The following is a 26,729-nucleotide window of genomic DNA, read 5'->3' as shown; positions in this document are numbered from 1 at the left end:
TTAGGCATTAACTGAGTTTCTTCCCTGTACAAGTGGGCAGGTATTCGTGCAAAGCAACAAGTAGTAACACTGCATAATATAGTAGAATTTTAGAACCAGAAAACCTATTGAACTGATAGTTTCACGTTCTGTACTGATATCAATAAACCATAAATACATAACACTACACTATAATGTTTACTACAAAACTTCGTACTGTCTATTGATCTGATTAAAATCGGGCATAGGTTACCCTAGAAATAGCACTTTCGAGTCACACACACAATGTCAATTTTGATAAAGATAAAAACACTGATAAATTTTGGATTTTATATTGACTTTAACTTTTGCTGGTCAAATCAATTTAGGGCACTTCAGAATTCAAATGAATAAAAGGGGGGGGGGGGACAACTGTTGTGATCACTGTATTAAAAAATTTTGATTACTGAAATTATTATGCGCTGAAGATTTCCAGTATATGAGTTACTACTCTTTCTATCACATTTACTGCTCATTTAAGTACCTTTATATCTGTCTCAAAATAATTAAACTTCATTACTATATCAATATTAAAGTTATCTTCCAACTTTGTCAGACCTTCGTTATTCATTTACTGGTTCATTAACAAAACAGTTCTTTAAACACCATTCTAACATAGCTAGGTCTGCAGGTAATTATTATTAACACGAAATTTAATTTTTCATCTTGGGACACTCGGATTGCACAACATTTGGAAAGGACCCTGTCTAGGTTAGTTGTGAGGATAATTAAATGATAGGAAAGTTCTGGTAAAATTTAAGTTGTTATTGAACAGTATGGAACAAACGTAACACTGGTCCATACGAATACAGTACTAAAAGTTTCAACCTGTTTGTATCGATGCGGCGGTTGGCGGGCGGCGAGATGGCGAGCCACAAAGCACACATACAACCACAGCTATGGCTCTTGACGTATCGGCACTTTTAATTCTTCTTAGCGTCGCAATACTTTTCCGTTTAGTGCCTATGGAATTTTTCCATGCTATATGGGCGTTGGAACGGCATACCCGAGGCTCAATGAAACTACATCTTCCAGGAGAGCCTCCTCGCTCCAGAACATGTTGCTCAGACCAATGCCAAACTCCAACTACCACTGCTGAGCCCGTTGTGCCGTGCAGTGCCCGTGTGCATTTCCCCGCGCTCGCCTGCCATCCACCTTTTACCGCTCCCTTACAGACAGGGTATTCACCCGAGGTTTTACATTCTACATATTCCAACACATTGCCTACGTATGGACCAGACGCACAGTTACAATCTTAAACGCCTTACAACAGTCTCAACATTTGTTACATTTCAATTCTATTACAATATTGCTTGACATTTGACATAGACATTAATTTTTACATTGAAACTCGTTTACAGTTTTCTTAACACAATGACATTAAACAAAAAAAACAAATGAAATCAGAACATCAATCACACTAGTTTATCGAAAAATCAGATGGAAAAAAAATTTACTTATATGTACAATAGTACAGCGTCGTTGTTGTTTAAGTTGATAAGGAACATTTTTGTATTTTTTTTTTTCCTTTTATGTCATATGTGTAAATGATAAGGTCAGTGGATGTAGCAAGGAAGATTTTACTTTTGTGTCTAGATATGATGATACTTTGAACACAACGCTACGCCTTGAGCGTAGCCCAGTTGTAAATCAACAAACGAACTTGTGAAATACACGGTAGCGCGCAATGCACTACACAACTCGCCGCGACGATAGTCGTAACTGAGTGACGCACCGCATGCCCATTGAGGAGAAAGCTAGTCAACAAACCGTGGTTTGTTGAACAGCAGTCTGCACAGATTGTACCGATAGTGGTTGTCATGGACAACGAGACGAACAACCACAGTTGCAGCAGTGCTTACTAACATTAGCACTGGACTTAATACGAAGAATTAATTGTTTGGGGAGTCAATATTACATTTATTAATCCCATTTAGAACGAAGAAGGATTATAAGAAGTCCACGAGTCTGAATTTCGTCGTCAGCGGCCACTGACTGTTATAATGATGTTGGCCGTATTTCCCTGACACCACGTCAACCCGTCCAACGTTGGGCGCTGAAACCATGCACCCACCTTCAGCGGAGCAGTTCGCCTAACTCTACCACATCGTCACTGCGACGTGTCGGCGCGGCAGCTGCACAAGCTCTTCGTTGAGCTTGGCTTTCAGTCATTCCTTATATGCAAATTATGGTAGGTATTACGAGCAGTTTGACAATGGGTTTATTGGTATTGTTTTTGACACCGCAATAGGAAGAGTCGATTTAGACTATTATATAATTAATTGTCTTTATCACAGAAGGTCTACTGTAACCAGAATCATGGAGGCTAACATACCTGAATGGTTTAGAAGTTCCAGCGAAAATTGAAACATTAAACTAGATGAAAATAATTAAAATGTTTAAGCTCTGGGTGAAAGTAAACACTACTGGCCATTAAAATTGCTACACCAAGAAGAAATTCAGATGATAAACGGGTATTCATTGGACAAATATATTATACTAGAACTGACATGTGATTACATTTTCACGCAATTTTGGTGCACAGATCCTGAGAAATCAGAACCCAGAATAACCATCTCTGGTCGTAATAACGGTCTTGATACGCCTGGGCATTGAATCAAACAGAGCTTGGATGGCGTGTACAGGTACAGCTGCCCATGCAGCTTCAACACGATACCACAGTTCATCAAGAGTAGTGACTGGCGTATTGTGATGAGCCAGTTGCTCAGCCACCATTGACCAGACGTTTTCAATTGGTGACATATCTGGAGAATGTGCTGGCCAGTGCAGCAGTCGAACATTTTCTGTATCCAGAAAGGCCCATACAAGACCTGCAACATTTGGTCGTGCATTATCCTGCTGAAATGTAGGGTTTCGCAGGTATCTAATGATGGGTAGAGCCACGGCTCTTAACACATCTGAAATTTAACGTCCACTGTTCAAAGTGCCGTCAATGCGAACAAGAGGTGACCGAGACGTGTAACTAATGGCACCCCATACCATCACGCCGGGTGATACGCGAGTATGGCGATGATGATTACACACTTCCAATGTGCGTTCATCGCGATTCATCAAACACAGATGCGACCACCATGATGCTGTAAACAGAACCTGGATTCAGCCGACAAGATGACGTTTTGCCATTCGTGCACCCAGGTTCGTCGTTGAGTACACCATCGCAGGTGCTCCTGTCTGTGATGCAGCGTCAAGGGTAACCGCAGCCATGATCTCCGAGCTGATAGTCCATGCTGCTGTAAACGTCGTCGAACTGTTCGTGCAGATGGTTGTTGTCTTGCAAACGCCCCCGTCTGTTGACTCAGGGATCGAGACGTGTCTGCACGATCCGTTACAGCCATGTGGATAAGATGCCTGTCATCTCGACTGCTAGTGATACGAGGCCGTTGGGATCCAACACGGCGTTCCATATTACCCCCCTGAACCCACCGATTCCATATTTTTCTAGCAGTCATTGGATCTCGACCAACGCGAGCAGCAATGTCGAGATACGATAAACCGCAATCGCGATAAGCTACAATCCGACCTTTATCAAAGTCGGAAACGTCATGATACGCATTTCTCCTCCTTACACGAGGCATCACAACAACGTTTCACCAGGCAACGCCGGTGAACTGCTGTTTGTGTATGAGAAATCGGTTGGAAACTTTCCTCATCGCAACACGTTGTATGTGTCGCCGCCGGCGCCAACCTTGTGTGAATGCTCTGAAAAGCTAATCATTTGCATATCACAGCATCTTCTTCCTGTCGGTTAAATTTCTGTCTGTAGCACGTCATCTTCGTGGTGTAGAAATTTTAATGGCCAGTGGTGTGAAAGCTCTATAGGCTGAATTAAAAGAAACTATGACTGATTTAAACTTTAGTATCCAAACACAGATTTCCAAATTAAAAGTGGAAATAAAATCAACTAACACTAACCTCAAGCAACATAAAATAGTTACAGGGCGTCAATTATTGAACTGTACGAAATAAAATCGTCATAACTTCTGAACAGTTTGCGTTAGGACGTTCAAACGGCACGATTGGCCGCGGGGCATGATGGGAATTAGCATTCACTTATATGTCTCGGTTTAGCGACGAAGCCCATTTTCATTTGGATAGGTTCATCAATAAGCAAAATTGGTGCATGGTCACTACTGAAGAGTACGTGAAGGTTTTGGAAGGTGATTACATCCCCATTATCCAAAGTGACCCTGATTTTGACCAGATGTGGTTCATGCAAGACGGAGTTCGACCCCATCGAAGCAGGAGAGTTTTTGATGTCCTGGAGGAGCACTTGGGGAACCGCATTCTGGCTCTGCGTTACCTAGAGGCCACTGGCGTGGTCCCCGATTGGCCGCCATATTCTCCGGATCTGAACACATGCGGCTGCTATTTGTGAGGCTTTATTAAAGACAAGGTGTATAAAAATAACCCCAGAGCCATTGCTGATCTGAAAACAGCCGTTCAGGAGGTCATCGATGTTCCGATACTCCAGCAGGTCATACAAAATGTCGCTATTCGTCTGCGACACGTTATCGCCAAAGATGGCAGGCATATCAAACATGTCATAACCTAAATCCAGCATCTGTAGTGATGTTTTCATGTTAAATAAAGTGTGTACACGCCGTAGTTTGTAACTAATTTATGTTTTTTTCATACAATTCAATAATTTTCACCCTCTATGAGTAATCAAATGTCGCAACTACAATCGACAATATCTTCTGTATGAGAGAAGCACGACCACGAGCTGCGGACAAATTTGGCATGGTTGTTTCGTTGTTTCTGCAATAGTGTTCTGACCCGTTTTGTGTAACAAGGAGGATCAGCTCCGTCGTTTGTTAATTGATTTGGCATAAATCTCTAAATTTCTGCCGATACTATTTCTTTGAATTCAAGCCACATCATCTCTACTTATATTATTAATTTGGAAGGATTGGAGAATGTCTATCAGGAAGGCGTCAAGTGAATTTTTTTCTGCTTTTTTGAATAGATATGGTTTTCGATTACTTTTGGAGGATTTGTGGGTTACAGTATTCAGCCTCGCCACGACAACCTTGTATTCACTAATCCCTGTATCCGATTTGATGCTCGTTATTAACTGAGGGTTATTTGTTGCTAAGAGATCAAGTGTGTTTTCACAACCGTCTACTATTCGCATGGGCTCATGAACTAACTGCCCGAAATAATTTTCAGAGAATGCGTTTAGCACAATTTCGGATGATGTTTTACGCGTACCTCGGGAATTAAACATGTATTTTCACCAACATATCGAGGGTAAATTAAAGTCACCACCAACTGTAATGGCATGAGTGGGGTACGTGTTTGAAATCAAACTCAAGTTTTGCTTGAACGTTTCAGCAACTGCATCATCTGAATTGGGAGGGCGGTAAAAGGATCCAATTATTATTTTATTCCGGTTTCCAACAATGACCTCTGCCCATACTAACTCACAGGAACTATCTACTTCGATTTCGCTACAAGATAAACTACTTCTAACAGCAACAAACACGGACCGCCAACCGTGTTTAGCCTATCCTTTCGGAACATCGTTAGGTTCTTCGCAAAAATTTCGGCTGAGCTTATATCCGGCTTAGCCAGCTTTCAGTGCCTACAACGATTTGAGCATCAGTGCTTTCTATTAGCGCTTGGAGCCCTGGTACTTTCCCCAACACAGCTACGACAATTTACGACTGTTACACCAATGGTTCCTGCATCTACGTTCTTCCTGTGTTCGGCCTGCACCCTTTGTGACTGAAGCCCTTCTTGCTTTTTCCCGAGACTCCCTAAACTAAATAACCGTCCAGCCCACGCCACACAGCCCCTGCTCCCCGTGTAATCGCGTCCTGCATATAGTGGACACCTGACCTATTCAGCGGAACCTGAAACCGAACCACCCTTTGGCGCAAGTCGAAGAATCTGTAGCCTACATGGTCGCTGAACCGTCTGAGCCTCTGATTCAGATCCTCCACTCGGCTCTGTACCAGAGGTCCGCAATCGGTCCTGTCGGCTATGCTGCAAATGGTCGGCACTGCTTTCATCTTTGCAAGAGAGACTGTCAGCCTTTACCATTTCTGTTAGCCGCTCGAAACCAGAGAGAATCTCTTCTGATCCAAAGTGACTCATTTCATTGGTACCGACGTGAGCAACCACCCACAGTTGGCTGCAACCTGTGCTCTTCTGGCATCCGGGAGGACCCTTTAAACATCTGGAATGACTCCACCCGTTATGCACACGGAATGCACGTTGGTTTTCTTTTCCTTCTTGGCAGGCATGTCCCTAAGAGGCCTCATAACGCGCCTAACGTTGGAGCTCCCAACTATCAATAATGCTACCCTCTGTGATTGCCCAGATCTTGCAGACTGTGTGGTTTCCTCTGAAACAGGGCAGGCGACAATATCTGGCTCAGCGAGAGAGGCAGTTATTCGGCTCGGCACTTATTGACAGAATTGTATGTCCTCCTCAGGGATATCGTGTCAAATTCTGTTCGACAGGCGTGTTAGATCGGTAAAATGCAGAACTTGTTGGAGGGCTCTGCCGATAATGCTCCAAACTTTCTCAGTTGGGGAGAGATCCAGCAACCTTGCTGGCCAAGGCACGGTTTGGCAAGCATGAAGACAAGCAGTAGAATCCCTGCCCATATGTGGGTGTGCATTATGTTGTTGAAATGTAAGCGCAAGATGGCTTGCCATGATTGGCAACAAAACGGCGCGTAGAATATCGTCGGCGTACCGCTTTACTGAGCAGATGACAGCCAAAGAGGTACTGCTATGAAAATAAATGACACCCCGGACTTTCACTCCTGGTTTTTGGGCCATATGGCGGGCGACGGTTAGGGATACGCACTTAGCAGGGCGTGGGGGCGGGCATTTGATGTAGAAAGGGAGCAACGACGAATGCTTGCCGCTTGTAAGGAGGAGGTAGCGGCGGTTTCAGATGTGGCAGCGGCCCCCCGTGCCAACTGACGTCATTCGGTCCCGCGGCAGGCCGCTGCTGCTGTGAGGTGCCCAACTCGCCTTCGGCGCGCCCGTCGTTTCGGGCCCCTCTCATCTGTGCATTTTGTTTGTCTTGTTGTTCGTTTTTTCTGTATGTGTGTTCACCTCGCCTTGTCCTTTTGCTGGACATTTTCGTGTGTCTCAGAGTGGCTGGCTCATGCACTTTTATTCTTGTGGTCAGCCAGCCCACACCATCTGCTCTACAGGTTTAATACCTTCCTCTGCTTTTCCTTGAGGTGTACGTTTTCCCCCTGTTTTTGTTCCTTTCTTTCGTTTTCTCTTTCGGAGTGGTTTCCCATTCCTTTTACCCCCCTTACATCCACAAATTAAAGTTGGGTGTTGTTTTACCTTGAGCCTTGTTTGCGTCAGGAAAACGGGACTGTTGACCCTGTGGCAATCTGAGCAGTTCTCTTAGGTTGTTCGCAGATGATGCTGTAATTTACCGTTTAGTAAGGTCATCCGAAGACCAGTATCAGTTGCAAAGCGATTTAGGAAAGATTGCTGTATGGTGTGGCAGGTGGCAGTTGACGCTAAATAACGAAAAGTGTGAGGTGATCCACATGAGTTCCAAAAGAAATCCGGGAATTCGATTACTCGATAAATAGTGCAATTCTCAAGGCTGTCAATTGAACTAAGTACCTGGGTGTTAAAATTACGAACAACTTCAGTTGGAAAGACCACATAGATAATATTGTGGGGAAGGCGATCCAAAGGTTGCGTTTCATTGGCAGGACACTTAGAAGATGCAACAACTCCACTAAAGAGACAGCTTACACTACACTCGTTCGTCCTCTGTTAGAATATTGCTGCGCGGTGTGGGATCCTTACCAGGTGTGATTGACGGAGGGCATCGAAAGGGTGCAAAAAAGGGCAGCTCGTTTTGTATTATCACGTAAGAGGGGAGAGAGTGTCGCAGATATGATACGCGAGTTGCGATAGAAGTCATTAAAAGCAAAGACGTTTCTCGTCGCGGCGAGATCTACTTACGAAATTTCAGTCACCAACTTTCTCTTCCGAATGCGAAAATATTTTGTTGAGCCCAACCTACATAGGTAGGAATGATCATCAAAATAAAATAAGAGAAATCAGAGCTCGAACAGAAAGGTTTAGGTGTTGGTTTTTCTCGCGCGCTGTTCGGGAGTGGAATGGTAGAGAGATAGTATGATTGTGGTTCGATGAACCCTCTGCCAAGCACTTAAATGTGAATTGCAGAGTAATCATGTAGATGTAGATGTAGTTTGGTCCCTTTATATCCCAAACCAACCAACCAACCAACCACTGGTGCCACAGACCGCAATCGTGGCTATATAGGCGGAGGACGATGCCAACCCTGGCAGTCAGTGGTTTTGCTTCTAACGACAGTGGTCGAGGCAGCCATCGAAAACTCGAGAATTTTATTCGAACTGTCGCAGCCTGAACACCGAGAAGATTTTATTCAGTCAGTCTGGTATCCAATTGCTGTCCGGGGCATCTGCAGACACGGCTTCACTGGTCATTGGGGCTCAACTCGAAACAGGACTCCTCACCGAGACAATTCTAGTCCAGTCAATGAGATTTCAGGCTAAAGACGTATCTTCACCAGGCGTCATGGTGCTCACAGCACAGCATACGTCGACGATATTCTAGACCCCTTTTTTGTTGCCCTTAATGGCAAGCGATCTTAGGCTTACATTTTAGCAAGATAATGCCCGCCCACACTCAGCGAGGGTTTCTACTGCTTGCCTTCGTGCTTGCCAAACCCTACCGTGGCCAGCAAAGTCTTGGATCACTCCCCAACTGAGAACATTTGCAGCACTGTGGACACGATCCTCCAATCAGTTCGCGGTTTTGACGATTGGAAAGAATGTGGCACAGTGTCTCTTACGAGGACGTCCAACAATTCTATCAGTGTCAAGATCAAATAATTGCCTGGATAAAGGCCAGTGGTGTACCAATGTATTATTGACTTGCTCAGTCTGTGAAGCTCTTTTTCTTGAATAAATCGTCCAATTGTTTCGGAATTGTAATCATTTGTTTGTCTATACATGTACATCACATCTAGTGATTTCCATCCCATTTAGACAAATCCTTCATGCTGCGTCTTTTTTTTTTTTTTTTTTTTTGTCTTAGAGTGTAATACGCAAAGAAATGATAACTGCAACCTACCTGAAAACATCATGTCACAACTTTCAATCATGCAGTAACACACACGCACATACAATGTATATACACTTCCCACAAACACAACATTCTGATTTTTGGCAGAGATAACATCCTCAATGAAGGACTAAGCCACAGAAATAAATCAATATGCTTCCAGTCCCCCGTTGTGTACAAGATCATCGGATGATTACCCTTGGTTGTGAGGCTAATGCCAGACCTGGTAACTCCCTCCTATTTATTTCCAGTTGGTATCCTCCAACCACCCCACTATCAGCTTGTCTGTTATTTGGGTGAATAGACCATGATCCTTTAATGAGCGGGATGCCGAACAGTTCGCTCCACTCCTTGGGGTGAAAAAAAGGCCTAACTAGAAAATAACCCACAACAGTAGAAAGCATTAAAATCGAAGACTTTACTTGTTATTTTGGTCAACCACAAAACGAGCGCAAGAGAATTTTTAATGCAACTAAATGTTTGTGCCATCGCATCTGACAGGGGAAGAAGTGGGTGGTGGTGATGATGAGGTCCAGAGACCCTTATACGGATATGAGAAATGATGTGCTAACATCCAGCCTACATCTGATGCTAAAAGAATAGGTAAATTCACAGAAACAGCAATGCAAGTAAACTCGTACTACAGCCTAGCACAACGCTTCCGCGCATAGAGGCGGAGCGGAAAGGAAGCGTGGGGGGGACAAGAACTGCGCATGCGTGGCAGCAAACGGGCAAAGTCAATGTTGCCGAAATGCATTGCCTACGGTACATCATATTATACGCTCAAATCTGTGAGGGGAATAAGAAGTATTAAAACCAATTTCGATCAGTCGTCATGAGAGAAATATTAATTCACGCCTTGACGACGTTGCGTCCTCTGCTCCACAGCTTTACTCTGCGTGACGTCAGGAAGCGAGAACAGCTGACGCAGCTTTGTGAAGACCTTAAGTACGATTTTTCTCGAAATGACAAGTGTCTAACGACAAACTAACAAACTGCTTGCAATAATTACCATTTATTGCGATTTGAACTGCATTATAAGTAAAAATTTAATACATAACAAAATTAACTTCAAGCACAAACCGAAATCATTATATTTGCTTGACAATCTGAAGGGTGAGAAAATTGACAGTTGACGCTACATAGCGAAAATTGTGAGGTCATCCACATGAGTGCTAAAAGGAATTCGTTAAACTTCGGTTACACGATAAATCAGTCTAATCTAAAAGCTGTAAATTCAACTAAATACCTAGGTATTGCAATTACGAACAACTTAAATCGGAAGGAACACATAGAAAATGCTGTGGAGGAAGGCTAACCAAAGATTGCGCTTTATTGGCAGGACACTTAGAAAATGTAACAGACCTACTAAGGAGACTGCCTACACTACGCTTGTCCGTTCTCTTTTAGAATACTGCTGCGCGGTGTGGGATCCTTACCAGATAGGCCTGGCCGGCCGCGGTGGTCTAGCGGTTCTAGGTTCGAATCCTGCCTCGGGCATGGATGTGTGTGATGTCCTTAGGTTAGTTAGGTTTAAGTAGTTCTCAGTTCTAGCGGACTGATGACATCAGAAGTTAAGTCCCATAGTGCTCAGAGCCAGATAGGCCTGACGGAGCATACATCGAAAAAGTTCAAAGAAGGGCTGCATATTTTGTATTATCGCGAAATATGGGAGAGAGTGTCACTGAAATGATACAGGATTTGGGTTGTACATCATTAAGAGAAAGGCGTTTTTCGTTGCGACTGAATCCTCTCGCGAAATTCCAATCACCAACTTTCTCCTCCAATTGCGAAAATATTTTGTTGACACTGACCTACATAGGGAGAAACCATCACCACGATAAAATAAGGGAAATCAGTGCTCGTTCGGAAAGATACACGTGTTCGTTCTTTCCGCGTGCTATACGAGATTGACTAATAGAGAATTGTGAAGGTGGTTCGATGAACTCTCTGCCAGACACTTAAATGTGATTTGCAGAGTATCCATGTAGATGTAGGTGTAGCCAATGCTTCTGCTCAATAGAATTTTTAAAAATGTGTAAGGTGTGTGTGTGTGTGTGTGTGTGTGTGTGTGTGTGTGTGTGTGTTTGACTACATTATGTGTAGTCACAGAATGTAAAAAAGAATTAGTAGAAAAGATTAATGTAAGAGACTATCGTAAAAATGGCCAGTGAGTTGTCATATTTTTCGTTGTTAACGGGCATTACGAGTGTAAACTAACAAGTTCGGCATTACAGTGAGAGACCGAATTTATTATCCATTGAACAAGTAAAAAGTTAACCATTATCTGCGAATAACTCCAGGGAATCTGACCGATAATATCGAAAGCCAACGATATTTCGACAAGTAACAGTTACTGTCATTTTAAGGGCTTATACAGTTCGTGCCTTGAAAATGACAGAGGTTTTCAACATGGTGGGAGAAGCTTAACTTCTCCTTGGGCAATATGTTGACATTATAGTCTGCATAAGTAAAAGGATACAAAGTCTTAATCAAAGAGGCTACGAAGTTTCAGTATTATGTATGGAACTGATATGTTGACAAACACATTTTTTAAACTATGAGTCTTTAAAACTAAGAAATAATATTACTTTGTTCCAAAGTCTACATCGTACTACCATTGTCACTTCTATCTGAGTCTGTTTCCGAACAATCTGACTGTAAATTTACGATGATAGACTTCTACCCATCCTTACTTCCACGTCAAATTTTTCTTTCTGAAGCCTTTCAGCATGCCACACATACTGTGCCAAGGCTACAGGTGGGATGTTGACTGTTACCTAATTGTGTATTGCCTCACGCACAAGCGATTCACCGTATGATGTCATTTCTGTGTCTAAATGCCAAACAAACCAGCCAAATAAAGCATAAAAAAACATGCTCTCGTAGATGCGAAGATATTCTATACCTTCAGACTGATAGTATTCTCGGGAAAACAACCACCAGGACCTTACCAGCTTAGTAATAAAGCATATGATATTGTCAACTGTTTGGTGGAGCGAATAACGAAAACAAATAGGAATTTGACGTTCGATAATTGGTTTACTAGTTACCCCCTTATGATCCATCTGTTGAAAGAACATTCCTCGACTTCTTTCGGAACAGTCCGTAAAAACAAGATAAGTGTTCCTGAGATTTTCAAGAAAGTAACAGAAGTATATAGTTCTCGATTTGGGATCCAGAATGACATTACATTGGTGTCCTATGTACCTAAAAAAAAATAAAAAATAAAAATAAAGTTCTACATCTGTATCATACACCGCAAACCCTCCAACCCTGTTCCACCCGCAAATAGTGCGTGAGAAGAATGATTGCCAGTAAGCCTCTGTATTGGCTCTAATCTCTCGAATTTTCCCCTCGTAGTCAATACGCGAGATATATGTGGGGGGAAGTAATATGTTGTCTGACTCCTCCTGAAAAAATGCTGTCCCGAAATTTCAGTAGTAAATCTCTTGTAACGTCTGCCGGTGGAGTTTGTTTAGCATCTCCGTAACGCTCTGTCGCCAGCTAAACGATCTCGTGACGAAACGCGCCGCTCTTCGTTGGATCTTCTCTGTCTCCTCTATCAGTACTACCTGATAGCGATCCCAGATAGATGAACAATACTGAAAAATCGGTCGAACAAGCGCATTATAAGCCACTTCTTTCGTAGATGAGTTCCATTTCCTTAAGATTCTTCCGATGAATCTGTCTTGTGTCTGCTTTTCCCACTATCTGTGTTACACGGCCATTCCACTTAAGGTCGCTCTGGATAGTTACGCCTAGATATTTTACGGCAGACACTGTCTCTAGCTATTTGTCATCAACACTGTAGGTGCACAGTAGTGGATTTCTTTTCCTATGTACGCGCAATACATTACATTCAGGGCCAACTGCCACAGTCTGCTGCATTCATCAATTCTCTGCAGGTCGTTCTGCAAATTCTTACTATCTTCTGGTGTTTCAAAATTCACAGTTCTTTAAGTATTCCCGGCGTGATTGATCGGTGATTGGATATCGGGATGCTTGTCTAGTATACTTATTATTGGTATACAGATAAGTATGTAATTTTTTAATTATTTCATAGTAAAAATGCACAACAACAATGAATTACCGATTAGAATGAAACATGGATGGCACTTTCTTACAAGGTGTCGAAAAGGATATTGTTCCCATGCTCGTTTTCACCAATAATGGTATCGATTCTTTGGCATGACGCGAATTAAGCCACATGATCGCCTTCGACATTTACTTTATTGTAAAGAGAGAGTTACATGACTGAAAACAGAACATTAAACCGCATTCAGGAAGCACTGCTATAACACTAGTTTCCGGATATGTGAGAGTGAGAAAGTCAGAAGTATCAGATTAATTTGTGTTCTGTTTGAGACGAATTTACCGGTACAGAAACCGAAAATAACAACCTGTTCAGAACATTCAAATCAGCAAAATGGTGGTTGTAATGGGAAATGCGTATGGCAGCTAATATTCTGTCTTACATACACTGTGTGATCAAAAGTACCCGGACACCTGACTGAAAATGACTTACAAGTTCGTGGCGCCCTCCTTCGGTAATGCTGGAATTCAATCAGGTGTTGGCCCACCCTTAGCCTTGATGACAGCTTCCACTCTCGCAGGCATTCAGTCAGGTGCTGCAAGGTTTCTTGGGGAATGGCAGCCCATTCTTCACGGAGTACTGCACTGAGGAGAGGTATTGATGTCGGTCGTTGAGGCCTGGCACGAAGTCGGCGTTCCAAAACATCCCAAACGTCTTCTATAGGATTCAGGTCAAGACTCTTTGCAGGCCAGTCCATTCATTACAGGGATGTTATTGTCATGCAACCACTCCGTTACGAGCCGTGCATTTTGAACAGGTGCTAGATCGTGCTGAAAGATGCAATCGCCATCCCCGAATTGCTCTTCAACAGTGGGAAGCAAGAAGATACTTAAAACATCAGTGTAAGCCTTTGCTGTAATAGTGCCACATAAAACAAGAGTGCAAGCCCCCTCCATGAAAAACACTATCACACCATAATATCCGAATTTTACCGTAGGCACTACACACGCTGGCAGATGACGTTTACCGGGCATTCGCCATACCCACACCCTGCCATCGGATCGCCACATTGTGCACCGTGATTCGTCACTCCACACAACGTTTTTCCACGGTCCTATCGTCCATTGTTTGCGCTCCCTACACCCAGCGAGGCGTCGTTTGACACTGACCGGCGTGATGTGGTCTTATGAGCAGCCGCTCGACCATGAAATCCAAATTTTCTCACCTCCCGTCCAACTGACATAGTACTTGCAGTGGATCCTGATGCAGTTTGAAATTCCTGTGTGATGGTCTGGATAGATGTCTGCCTATTACACATTACGACCCTCTTCAACTGTCGCCGGTCTCTGTCAGTCAACAGACAAGGTCGGCCTGTACGTTTTTGTGTTGTACGTGTCCCTTAACGTTTCCACTTAACTATCACATCGGAAACAGTTGACCTAGGGATGTTTAGGAGTGTGAAAATCTCGCGTACAGACGTACGAGGTGCGGCTAGAAAAAAAACGGACTGATGCTGGAAAAAACATTTATTTACAATTTCATGTTATCTCCTTCAATGTACTCTCCTCCTCGGTCTCTACGAATTTTCCACTGTTCATAGCAATGCTGCAGATCATTTTCGGTAAGTCCATACATTACTTCCGTCGCTTTTTCTGTTACTGCTTCAACAGTCTCAAATCTAGTTCCTTTCAAAGCTGACTTGACTTTAGGGAAAAGAAAAAAGTCACAGGGGGCCAAATCAGGTAAGTAGAGTGGATGATCTAAGATGGGAATGTTGTGTTTTGCCAAAAACGTCTTCACTGACAACGCACTGTGAGCTGGGGCATTGTCTTGGTGAAGGATCCATGACTTTTTTCTCCACAAATCGTTCCGTTTTCTCCGTACTCGCTCACGTAGGGTAGCCAGGACGCTAATGTAGTAATGCTGATTCACTGTTTGTCCCTCTGGTATCCAATCAATGTGCACAATCCCTTTGATGTCAAAAAAAAACAATCATCATTGCCTTGAATTTCGATTTTGACATTCGTGCTTTTTTTTGTCGTGGAGAACCAGGAGTTTTCCAATGCATGGATTGGCGTTTAGTTTCGGGATCGTAAGTAAAAAACCACGATTCATCGCAAGTAATAACATTTTGTAAGAAGGTGGGACCACTTTCAATGTTTTCCATGATGTCAGAACAAATCATTCTTCGGCGTTCCTTCTGTTCAATTGTGAGACACTTTGGAACCATTTTTGAACACACTTTGTTCATGTTGAAACTTTCATGAAGAATCTGCCTAACACTTTCCTTGTCAACTCCTGTTAACTCAGACACTGCTCTGATTGCTAAACGGCGATCTTGTCGAACAAGTTTACCGATTTTTTCAATGTTTGCATCAGTTTTTGCTGACAATGGTCTGCCAGTGCGAGTGTCATCACTGGTGTCTTCGCGGCCATCTTTAAATCGTTTAAACCACTCAAACACTTGTGTTCGCGATAAACAATCATCGCCGTACACTTGTTGTAACATTACAAACGTTTCACTTGCAGATTTTCGTAGTTTGAAACAAAATTTGATGTTAACACGCTGTTCTTTCTGTACACTCAACATTTTCCGACGCACAGACAAAACGTCAACTACTTAAAACAGACGCCACGGGCAGACTGAGTGCAGGAGGCAGATGAAACTCGAGCAGTAGACGGAGCGAGAGTCACGTGACAGGCCACGCGACTTTCAGCCTTATTGCATTCGTTTTATTGTTTCACCAGTACTAGTCCGGTTTTTTTCTAGCCACACCTCGTATGACACAAGTGACACCCAATCACCTGACCACGTTCGAAGTCCGTGAGTTTCGCGGTACGCCCCATTCTGCTCTCTCACGGTGTCTAATGACTATTGAGATCGCTGACAGTAGGTGGCAGCACAATGCACCTAATATGTAAAACGTATGTTTTTGGGAGTTTCCGGATACTTTTGATCCCATAGTGTAAGAGCTCAGATTTATAGGCAAAGTTAATCTCATATTCGTATCTTGCTTCTGTAATGCATTTCTAAGGGAGCGAGTAATCCATCAAAGCTTTAGAACCATATTCTGAAGTGGTTTAAAAATTTATATTCACATTCTGGTAAACGTAGAAAGCTGCTTGTGTTAACACACTACTGACTACTGGATGTACCCGGTACATTCGGGGTATTTTTCTTTTCTTGCAAAACTTTCAGCCCCATGGACTCCAAACTGCATAGTATCGACGATCCATCTCAACTACCGTCAAAAGAAAGAAGGAAAGAAGCAAATTCTGTCTACTTGCTTGGACTGCTCGCAGCTAAGAGACGAACCATAATTGTATTATATTTCTCGTTGTACTTGAACGAAAAGTTTATTTTTATTTCTACTGTCATTTAATCGGAAAGTAAATTATCAGGTCGGCTTTACCTTTTTTTAACTTTGTTAACACTAGTAGTTATTGAACGTTAAGTGAATAGAACTGATGCTGTAGGCAAGAAAAAAGACGCATACAGTACACAGCTAACTCTGCCCCTGTATCTGCAATGTCTATCTCTATTTCCAAAATGAAAAATCTCTTAACGCAATGGTTAACGTAAAGCGTGTCTGCAACTGTTAACAACACGCAAAAGAGAAATCCGAGGCACAAATGCCAATACATATCACTTATTTACTCGGGGCCGCAAGGAGAAATGGCTCCCGTACCACTGTTAAGAACGATTTCGATATGTTAGCTACAGTTCATATACCGGAATGTTTACCTAAATTGAACCAAATGCAAACTGTCCAGCGATTACACTTTTCAAAGTAAACATTTACTTTTTTTCGGAGTACATGAAAACTATGAGCAATTACGAAAAGAGAGAGTTCATTATCAGGCTACGATATATGATTATAAGATGTGAAAGAACCAACTTTTTTATGGTATAGTTTCCTTAGAATCGAATATCAATACAAATGAGAAAGACTGCATAGGGCAGAACACACACGAATCCCTAAATAGTGGATTTTCATTTTTTGCGCGCAAAGTAAATTTTTAATTAGTAACGAAGTACACAGAAGGATGAAACTTTGCTTCGTTTGCATAAAACGATTTTTTTAGAGTCACAGCAGATATCCCGATATTTGGTTTTCCGCATTTCGTTCCCCAGCTAGCCGCATGGCCATAGCACTACCGGTCTTGTCGCAGTACTTACGTCTTTAGTTGTTTCAGTCCTATGTTGTTAAGAGTAGATTGTACACACCAGTTTGAGGTTGTTCCCGACATTCATCTCGTCAAATGCTGGCCCAAGTTTAACTACTCAAACAATCCAGAAAATCCAACTTTCGATATATGTTGTATTAAATTTTAATTATGTCATTCAGTTTTAAAAATAGAAGGCGTGAAAAAAATACAATAAATCCATTAGTATTATCAGATACGAAGTTCTGTAATCAAGCAAATTGGCATCAAACTTTAATAAGCGTCTTTGAAGTTTGTTTTCTGTTTCTCCTTTTTAAGCAATATTAATCAGTCGTATTTTTGCTGGTTATTTTTGTTAATAACATACAGAATTTTTCACAATGTAAAGTATTCCTATATTCTTTTGTATTTCGGATTTTTAATTTTTGGGGTCGATCTAATATTATTCGAATATGAACAAAAATACCTTTGTGAACATTTTCTAGGATAAACTTCTAATTCGTTGGATCGCTGGATTTAAGCATATGGCGATGTAATTTCAGATCGTTAAGTCGCAGATGTACCATCTACATTCATATTTACAGTACAAAAACTCTGCAGTTTACGTACGCTAATGAAGTATGCTAAACTTTTAGGTATCAAAGCAACGTTCCTTCAAAATACGGAACTATTATTTAGTCGTTTGACAGAACATGTTTTGCGTATCTCATATCAAATTTAGACAGAGTTAGGTGGCGCAGTAGTTAGCACAGTAGGCTCTTTTCCAGAACGATGACAGTTCAAATCCGCGTCCAGTCATCCAGTTGTACGATTTCCGTGATTTACCTAAATAGCTCCATGTAAATGCTGGGATTATTCCTTAGAAAGTGTACGGCCGATTTCTTTCCCCATCCTTGACACAATCCGAGCTTGTGGTCCCTTTCCAATAACCTCGTTGTCGACGGGACGTTAAACCCTAATATTCCTTTCTTTGTCAAATTTAGCTCTGAGGTACGACAGATTATCAAAACTTCAAATAAGTTACATTAAAGATTAGAATGTTGCCCTAACTATGATAATTATCTGCGAACGCCAATGCTGCCTGATGAAGTCCAGTTCGTCCGTGAATTGCTCAATTAGGCGCTAGATATTTGACGAAGGCTGTTTTACTCGCCACTAATTCGCTCAGGGATTTTCTCCGCAGAGGTCTGAGAAACGATACTTACTCATGTTCTTTTATCTTCCACGATACCGAAACACTTTTTTCAATGTGACATAAGGACATAAAAGGAGGAGCGTATGCCTACAGTAACAAAATGCACGTTTTTGTCATCAAACTATTCACAAAAAGAGGTGGGCAGCGTAGTTTTACCTACAGTCTCATGTAAACATTGCCTATGGGGCCTAAAAATACGATGAAAGGCAGCCACAGTCTTTACATTTAATATACTTGTTTCTTTTAGCGACATATGCCACTGCCATGTTTACAAGCGTTATGTTTCTGTAATGCAAGTCTTCCTTATTTTCTGGAACTATAGGGTAAACATTGTTTTGTGTTTATTATGCAGTAGTGTGACGAATTATCCGATATAACCTAGACATCGAAGACAGAGGAATAACACTAGAATTACAGGACTGCCCGATGAAATGTGACCTGTTGGACATGATGCTAAAGGCCCTTGGAAATAGTAAACAGTATAGCTACTGGATTTCATTTTACTATTGGATACTTTTGTCTGAAGATACATCCTATAATATACGTTTTTATGTGCTGACACAAACTAGGAATGACGTATTAATGTTCACGAAATGTCAGTTGACACGTGGTAAATAAATATGTTCTATCATAATAGTGCCAAAACTAAAACTGGTCGCCTAGGCCGATTACGTTCCACATTTAAGCGCGAAGCACAGCAGAATTCTTTTTGTTGTGAGAAGCATAAACAGTTTTTGAGTTGGAGCCGGAAATGCGAAAAACGGCTTATATTAGCAAACACGCAAAAAACAAAAGTCTTTCAATGTCACGGCGTAACAGGGAAATACTTGTCCTGTTCTCTATTACCTTGCGCAAAATCAATCATTCATTGACTTGTGGTACATAGGGTTATGTGAGGCCACCGCTTGTTGGTCATCAGAAATTCTATTAGTTTAGCTCTTAGAACAGCACTCACGCTGAGTGTCATGGTAAACAATTTGGTTTTCCGCCTAAACCACCTGCAGTGTACGAGACAACAGAAATCACGAACTGACAATTAATGCTTTATGAACTCACCAGATACCGCTGCTGTCCTAACGGCAGTCGGCTGTCACAGCGCGCTACGCACGATGGGAGCTAGCATGCGCATTGCGCAGTGCGGGTTCGCCTCTTAAGTACTGCCTAGGGAATGTTGTGCAATTTACTTTAGCACGCTGCCGCATAATCGAGATTTCTGAAGTGTTGCGCGAAACGATGCAAGATTGTCACTATGAACTTAATCTCTCGTGTAGTTTGTGAAGAGGATGAAATCATTTTTAAAACGAATATATAGTGATTGTCTCTCTACAGCACAGTGTGCGGTGTTTTGAAACCTTTTAACAGATTGGAACTCGAACATAGACAATGCACTCACCGAAGGAATTATGAAGCAGAGATTCTTTCCTGCCAGGTGTACTACACACGCTAGGTATACGGGAGAGATTTTCTGCTACAATGGACGCTGTGAAGTCGCGCCGTTGAGTCGTGCCTGGACAACTAATAGACCAGTCTCAATTCCACTCACAGCTTCATACTGACATAAAGTTCCACAACAACCGCAGCAGAGTGAATGCTTCATTATGGACCTTTTATGGGGAACAAGATACAAAAAATAAAAATTATTCTTAAAATTTTATATACTTAATTAAACGTTTTTCAGTAAAAAAAAAAAAAAAATTGCTTGCACAATGTCAAACCTGTGCTGCACTTTTGCGTGGTACGAAATAAACGTATTGTATTAAACATCTAAATCTATTTTTTTCGGTAATGTCACAGTAAACATGCAAAATATTGGTAAATTGAGTCAATCCTTCAACATCGCTGACCTTAAATAAATTTTGAATCGACGTAAAAAAGAAAAACTCTGTTCATTAGAACAGGATCATCCAGGGATCGTAACAAGCAAGCAAATAAAGCGCACCATCTCTCAAACTAGTTCTGTTGCCGATTATTTTCTTTTTAAAACCCAACAACTTCCATTAAGTGTTTCGTGACTCATTTTTCTTCTTCAAAAGTTACAAAAGCTTCTCTCTATCGGTTATCAGTCCCGCTCCATCAAAATAATTTTTGTGAAATTGTAGGAAGTCCAAGAACATATTTTTCCAATGATTGAAGATATTTCATTGTCAGATCCGTTCTTAAGAGACGTAATTAATTGGTTGAGGACTTCAAAATACTAGTTTTTGAAAATGCATGAGACATTTTGAATTTGACGTTTGATCGAGCCTTTTTGGAGTTTCTAACCATCGTTGAAATAGAAGTATATATTAATTATAAACAGAAAACATCAACCACAATTCAATAAAATTTTTAATCGTAATGACTCTACTGTTGGAATTTAGACTGTTACAGAAGGTAAATACACTGATGGAGAAAAATCGAACGCCTAGAAGGACTTGAGAGGCATAAACGAAAGTCGGTAGGTCCGTTTCTACATCTGAAAAATGATGTCTATTCAGATTTGGCGACAGTCGCAAAAAAGTGACTCTGACAGCGACACTACGAAGATTTCATTTCTTTCATATCAGGTTTGCTTCAAATAGAATCTGTAACGGTCGTGAGCGTTAGTTATCTTTGAGCTAGCTCATGGTGGGTTGGTGTTAGTCAAGAACGCCTTCCAGGCGGCAGAGATGTCATTGTCGACACGCCACTGAGTTCGAATGGGATCATATAATAGGGCGACGAGAAGGTGGATATTTCGTCTGCAGTATTACATAAAGACTTGGCAGGAACGTAGCCATGTGCATGATTACTCGCAGCAGTGGTCACGAGAATGCACGTTCAGAAGAAGTTGCGGCTCCGGACGACCACTTGGCACAATCGAAAGAGAAAATCATCGAGTTCAGCTTACGGCTCTGGTGCAACGTACTGTATTTGCAGCAACAATTTCAGCAGCAGTCGGCACCACAATGACACAATGAACTGTTACGAATTGGACTCACTGTACCTTCAACTGGATTTATTGTCTTGGGTGCGATTTTGTGTGACAGCAGGAAAGCCCCCGTAGTTATCCCACGCACGCTGACTGTAAATTTTTATGTCAGTCTGATGATTCGACCTGTTGTGCTGCCATTCATGAACAATATTCCAAATGTTGTATTCCAACAGGATAAGGCTCTCCCACATACATCTGGAAACCTCTGCGAAACATTGGCCGAAAGCATTGGAGACATCCTCCAGGGCCCACAAGGATGTCATTCATGACAGTCAAGCCAGAAACTGGTGAGTGGACCTTAGAGAGTGTAGAGTGCCAGATAGCTGGCGCAGGCTATCCCAGACAACAGAAGGAGTAATACTGTTGAAGGAGCTTGTGAAAGCAGTCCAGCTGGCTTTCTTGTTTTCTTTAATAACATGATGACACTGCCCAGGAAGAGAAGAGCCCCCAGTCTGCTTTGGTGATGTTCCAACTATTTTAGCATGGAGATGGGGTATGATGAATGAGATGGATAACACAAGGGAAGAGGTCGCTCGAATACGTATCAGAAAGAGCGTACCACTCAAACCGACGTGCAAGTTGGGTAGTACATATAGAGAGGTCTAAATGGGAATAGGTGTGAATTGTGTCCGAAAGAAAAGTAGGGGCGCCAGTATTGAGGCAGACAATATTGAGGTGGTTGAAAAGGTCTGCTAACAGGGAGCCTCTCGGGCAGGATGCTCGAGAGCCCCAGAGGGGATAGTGGGCATTGAAGTCTCCAGTCAACAAAAATGATACAGGTAGCTGAGCAATAAGTTGCATCATGTCTGCCCTAGTAATGGCAGATGACGATGGAATGTAAACAGTACAAATGGAAATTGTGAAAGTGGGGACGGCAACTGCCTGCAGATCGGTGTGCAATGTGATAGGATCATAGTAGATATCATCCTGGACCAACAACATAACCCCTCCATGAGCCGGAATACCTGTCACAGGGGGTAGGTCAAAACGCACAGAGGTATAGAGTGCCAAGGCAGTACGATCGCATGGGCATAACTCCATTTCCTGGAGAGCTACTATGAGCAGACAGTGCAAGCGTAGCAGCAACTGTAAGTCCTCTCAGTTGGAGCGAATGCCCCGAATATTCCAATGAAGAAGTGCCATCCTGAGAAGAAAAAGAAAAAGGAGAAGCAAGAATGGATCATCTCGAAGACCACTGACGGCCTGACTTCGAGTGAGCACTGCTGCCGCTATCAATAGGCGGAGAGTCATCGTCCATTTTTTCAGTAGGTTTGTCAGCCACCATGTTAAGATGGTTGGGAGGGGGAGCTTCCTCCGCCGGTGAATGGCCAGATGTTCGGCTACCAGCGGTGTGGCCAGGCGAAATGGATGACGGCCTGGGGCGGCAACCGCTGGGTGGCGCAGGAGAAGAAACGCGCCATGCCAGAGAAGGAGAACTTTTCTTCCTATGAGCCTTCTTGGAAGGTTGTTTAATCGAAGTACTGGTCGATGGCTGGGAGTTCGGGGTATGCATGAAGTCTTCACGGGGCGATTCCTTCTTGAAGGCCCGTGCATCTGACTTCTGGGTCTTAGTCTTGGCAGAAGCTGATGAAGGTGCTTGTGTCTTAGGGGTGACGGGAGGAAGAGGAGATGCTGACCGGGTGATCTTAGCACTGGCCGAATGGACGATTGTCAGATCGCATGTCTGCGTCGATACCTCCCTGGTAGGCCGAGGAGAGGTGAGTACCGTACTGTATTTCCCCGCCCTCACTGCTCCCAGCGGGGAAAGCAGTGTGGGCTTCCTACTAGCAAAAAACTTGCGGGCAGCCGAGGTGGACACTTTCTCTTTGACCCGAGTTTCCTGTATACAGCGTTCATCCTTCTAGATGGGACAGTCGTAGGAGGATGCTGCATGGTCACCCTGACACTTCACACAACAAGGAGACGGAGGTGGACAGTCACCCTCATGGGTGTCCCTGCCACAAGTGACGCATTTAGCTGCATTAGAACAAGACTGGCGCATGTGGTTAAAATGCTGACACTGGTAGCAGCGCGTACAGTGTCGGGACATAGGGGCGAACAGAAATAACCTCGTAGCCCGCGAGGAAAGACTGAATCTCCTCGGCAGTCAATCCGTTGAGTGAGCTAGTAGGTACCACACCACGTGACAAATTCAAAGTGTGGTGAGCCTCCACCCAGACAGGGAACGTGTACAGGAGTGTGGCCCGAAGGAGGTTTTGTGCCTGAAAGGCATTCTCAGTTTCCAACAACAAGGTACCGTTACACATCCTGGTACAAGACTTGACAGGTCCGGATATGGCATCAATGCCCTTCTGAATAACGAAAGGATTGACAGATGAAAAATCCTTTCCATCCTCAGATCTAGAAACTATGAGGAACTTTGGGGCAGGTGGTAATACTTTTATCACTGGTGGCTGGTCAAGTTTCCGTTTGTGGGCAGAAGTCGAGAGAGAAGAAGAAGAGAAATCCATTGCGGATGAATCCCCCATGATTGCCAGCATCTCTGATGGCGTGCTCCTTCCTTGTGGGGACCCTCTCAGAGGGCAATCCCATCTTAGGTGAATGTTTACACCTCAGGTCACACCTCCCGAGAAACGGACGGAGGGACCGATCGGCATGGTCGGAAGGTGTCAGCTCAGGCAATCACCCCTCCCCGGGCCTGGCCTTTACCAGGGGGTACGCACAGGCCCTACTTGTCTACCCAGGGTGGGGAATTACACTTTACCCCGTCACCAGCTATACATATAAACGCGTGGGCCGGCCTTCAGGCATGCACAGGGAGGAAAGAAGAATAGGGAAAAAAAAGGGAGAGAAAGGACAGACTGTCTCTAACGCCGAGGCGGAACCCATAGGGTGGACAATAAGGCAAGGAGAAGAAGGCAAGGTAAAAAGTAAGGAAGACAGTGAGAGATGAAGAAGGACAAAGAAAGGAAACATCCAAAGGAAGGAAGAAACCAGAATAAGTGAAAAACCAAAATGACCACAAATGCAATTTGTTCAACCGTCCATCTCCGGACGCAGGTGCAAACTACCCCCTTGAGGGGGAGGGACTCCTTTTAAGTCGCCTCTTACGACAGGCAGGAATACCTCGGGCCTATTCTTACCCCAGACCTGCAGGCGAAGGGGGGGGGGGGGGTACTGCTGGTGTGTGTGAAGCTATGGGGCAAGCCATGTGAGGAGGCATGAGAGGGAGGGAATGTTTATCAACACACTGGATGGGTGCATGCATGATGGTGGTGGGTGTGGTTGGAGCTTGCAAAACAGGTGAAAGAGATGTACAGTGGAACACACTTGATGCGGGTGGGGGAGATGTGGCTAACACTGTGTGGTTGAGACTGGAGTCACACAAGATAGGTGTGGTTTTGCTAACTTGTGTGCTTTGTCGGCAGAGCTGTCAGGTGCAGTGGATGAAGGCTCAGGTGTCAGCGCTGCTGAGCGGTGTGAATTGATGCAGGCGGTGATCGTGGCAAACTCATCCTCACTGCATGCAATGCGATATTTCAAAACCGCGTTCTCACAGCAGAGGGTGCATACCTTGGCACTTTCCACCGGGATGCGATTCATGGTTGCACAAGTCCTGCTCGCAAAAGCTGCGCAGTGATGCACAAAACAGTTAACAGTGTTTATACTCATAACAGGTGGTGGAGCATTGTCAAATGGGATGTGACAGTTAGAGGTGTGGTGAAAAAGAGAACCTCAAATGACATTTGGAGACAGTTGTAATGGTCGCAGGGTGGCCAGCATCTCAAAATGCAGAATCCATGTCAGCATGATGAAATGCAGCAACTTTGCTCTCCTCGTTATCATTTTCAAAATGATTGTGTCGATGCACACTCACTGGAGATGCAAAGCCTTAGTCTGCAGTCACATGTTGCACTGTTGAGTGGTAAAAGTACTGAGGCAACCAAACTGCAGGAAATGTGTTGTAAAATTCAGGTGGTGGTAAAGCAACAAAATGTCCCATTGTAGGTGACATGGCCAAGTGGTATGAACGAAGGTGTAAAAAAGCCAGCATAGTAGATGTGAAAATACTTGCATTATGAGGAAATGGAGCACAAATTCTTACTCAGGGTCACCACTGTAGGATTTCAGTTGGGTTGCAGCCTACGGAAACACACACATTTCTGTAGGACTCGGTGTATTTCATACAGAAATTCACATTACAAAAAATCATTCAGCGAACTGAACAAGCAAGATGGTGTGGGTTGTTAGGTTCAGAGTCAAAGAACTCGTGATGGCAGAGATATATCATTCATACTTGTTGATGCCACGTGTATATTCTTGTACAGTGGAAATATTTTAATCGAAAATCACTTGCTCGGTATTGGCAGATAAATTTGATATTGCAGCACCTACATTGTTCAGCACCTACACTGTTCTGAAAAACGATGCAACATTCCGTCAGACACGTTGCAAGACCAAAGGAACAGGATCTGTGACAACTGCAGCTGTTATGAAATACATGAAATCCTTTCACCGTCTGAAGAAATGCTGAATCATATTTCTGAACAATAGAGCCACTACAATATCATTTTAGTTAAAAATTGGCATAAAATAAAAATGACAACTTTACCTGTAGGTAAATAATCCACCATGTACGTTTACAGTGTACTTTTGTATTAGTACTGAGAATTTAGTTGATATGTCATTGCCAGGAGATCCTATGGATACTCTGGCTGCCTGTAATCACTGTTGCTCAATTAGCACCACCCAGGAGGCACGTGTAGGGTATTTTAAGGTTAAACCTACGGACGTGAGCAACGCGAACGTAAAACTGGAGGTAAGTTTCAGAGGCAGAATTCTTCAGCACAACTGGAACCCAAAATATCTTGGTGTCATCCTGGATCGTACACTATGCTTCAAACAACACCTTCTTAACTTAGCTCAAAAGCTGAGGACTCGAAACAACATCCTCCATAAGCTATGCGGAACTACCTGGGGATCTTCAGCAACCACCCTGCAAACTTCAGCTCTGGGCCTGGTATACTCAAGTGCTGAGTATTGTGCACCTGTTTGGATGAATAGTCATCATACAAGGCTTGTTGATACCCAGCTGAATACGACAATGCGCATAATATCTGGCACAATCAGATCTACTCCAGTTTATTGGCTTCCACTGTTAACCGGTATAATGCCTCCTGATCTACGCAGATGTACTGCCCTTATGAGAGAATTCCACAAGATCTCCAGGAATTCTAACCTACCCGTGCATAGCAACCTGCCACTTTTAAATCG

General features: G+C 43.1%; 1 protein-coding gene across 1 annotated transcript in view; it reads right to left on the bottom strand.

The window, feature by feature from the left end:
• LOC126419408 (serine/threonine-protein phosphatase 6 regulatory ankyrin repeat subunit C-like) overlaps nt 1–19,647 on the bottom strand; it is a 372,581-nt gene extending 352,934 nt beyond the window's left edge. The window contains exon 1 of the mRNA XM_050086600.1: nt 19,598–19,647. The gene's annotated coding sequence lies outside the window, so the exon portion shown is untranslated. The remainder of the gene's footprint in view (nt 1–19,597) is intronic.
• Between the last annotated feature and the right edge of the window lie 7,082 nt (nt 19,648–26,729).

Source organism: Schistocerca serialis, chromosome 1, assembly GCF_023864345.2.
Source record: "Schistocerca serialis cubense isolate TAMUIC-IGC-003099 chromosome 1, iqSchSeri2.2, whole genome shotgun sequence".
Lineage (NCBI taxonomy): Eukaryota > Metazoa > Arthropoda > Insecta > Orthoptera > Acrididae > Schistocerca > Schistocerca serialis.
This window is presented reverse-complemented; position numbering and strand designations above follow the sequence as displayed.